This window comes from Triticum aestivum, chromosome 2A (genome assembly GCF_018294505.1).
Source record: "Triticum aestivum cultivar Chinese Spring chromosome 2A, IWGSC CS RefSeq v2.1, whole genome shotgun sequence".
Lineage (NCBI taxonomy): Eukaryota > Viridiplantae > Streptophyta > Magnoliopsida > Poales > Poaceae > Triticum > Triticum aestivum.
The window spans coordinates 728,026,398-728,028,449 of NC_057797.1; positions in this window are offsets into that span (position 1 = coordinate 728,026,398).

Here is a 2,052-nt window from a genome sequence, read left to right on the forward strand (position 1 = left end):
CAACGTGCGCTCCATCCCAATCTGCCAGGACGACGAGGTGCAGGTCGACTATCACCTTCTCCTTCGGAGCTTTGCCACAAATACAACACGCGCTCCATCCCAATCCGCAAGGACGACGAGGTGCAGGTCGACTGCCACCTTCTCCTTTGGAGCTTTGCCACAAATACAATGTGCGCTCCATCCCAATCCGCAAGGACGACGAGGTGCAGGTCGACTGCCACCTTCTCCTTTGGAGCTTCGCCACAAATGCAACGTGCGCTCCATCCCGACCCGCAAGGACGACGAGGTGCAGGTCGACTGCTACCTTCTCCTTCGGAGCTGCGCCACAAATACAAAAGTTGTCTCGAGTGAAGAACGAGTTCCACTCGACGGAGAATTCATGAAGATATTCAACGATAAACCAAGTTTAGATAAATCCTAAAGGTTCCAGACTGCAGATCGAAGTGCTCGAGCATTCAGCCCGAAAGAGTTTAACGGTTACAAAAACCACTCGGCATTCCGAGGCAAATTCAAGGTGGGGCATAAAAGTTTGTTCACTCCGCAGGAGGAGGACTGGCAGGTCGACGAACTCGTCCAGGTCGACGCCGTCGGTGATCCGAGTGGCTACAGCAATAAAAGTCTCCATAAAAGATCGAAAGTCATGCCTCTGGGTGTTGGCGACCTTGATTACTGCCAGCTTATCTTGTCGCGCCTCCTTGCAGTGGACACGAACCAAAGACAAAGCCACATCAGCACCACACCGGGCAGAAGATTTCTTCCACTCCTACACTCGACCAGGGATCTCGTTAGGTCGAGTCATCAGAGACTCGAGATCATTCTGGAGCGTGGCCCCTGGCCAAAGTGCCATGTCGATCCGTGACGTGGCGACCTTCAGTCGAGCCAAGTAGTCCACAACACCGTCGATGCGGGATTCCAGTCGGAGCATATTCATGGCAGTTTCATCTTTCACGGGAGAGTTGATGGGGTCCAAACCTGGCTCAATCCGTCCAGTCTCCTCCTCGAAGTTCTGGCAAAACTCTGCATTCACGATCCAAGGATAAGTCAATTTTCATATGCTGAGTCGACAAAAAACATCAGTCGGAACAAAATGTATACCTTCAAGCTTGATGAACAACTTCTTGGCAAGGCTCCTCAGATTGCTCTCCAGATCGTCCCTCCTGCGAGTGATGCCTTCCATCTTCTCGTTCAGGTTGACCTTGTCCTTCTTCAAGCACGTGACCTCCTTGTTGGCTTCGTCCAGGGCAGATTTCGTCTTGGTGTTCTCTTCTTCCAATTGGCCGACTGAAGCCAGTTTCTGTTCAGCCAGAGCGGTTCTGTCGTCAGCTTTCTTTTGAGCAGCAGCCAAATCCTGATCCTTCTTCGCCAGAGCTTCGTTCAGTTTTTCTGCAAAGAAATGGTGCTTGATTCAGAAAGAGCAGAAGAGTACTCAAGCCTAAGACAAACCAATCGACAAGCTCGTCTTACCATTGGCGTCGTCCTTGGCCTTTTGCAGCTCTGTCTTGGCCAATTCCAAGTCAAGGTTTAGCTGGATCTGTCGTTTCTCCAAGTCAGCAAAGCGAGCTCCAAGATCACAAGATCTCTGCAATCAGGGATGGGAAGTTATTTTACAGTGAAAAACGACAAAGACAATAAATACTAAGACTACGGTCGACTGCCCGCAGTCCACCATAGTCTCGGGGACTACACCCAGTGGGTGCACTTTGCGTGCCCCCATCGGTTCGGGTTACACTCGACATGGCCAGACCAGATCGAGCGAAAGAATCAAAATACAAAGACTACAGTCGACTGCCAGCAGTCCACCGTAGTCTCAGGGACTACACCCAGTGGGTGCACTCAGCATGCCCCCACTAGTCCAAAAATTCAATCGACACACACAGTGGGTGTACAGATGCAAAGATTTTCGAAAAGAGAGTCTTCAGATAGCATATCCTAACAGAACAAGCGGTGACCAACTAACCTGAACATTGCTTTGGAGAGCCGAGCTGGCGTCATAGGCGGCCTGACTGGCGTCCTGCACCGCCTTCATCTTCTCCATCATAATGCCCGCCTGAC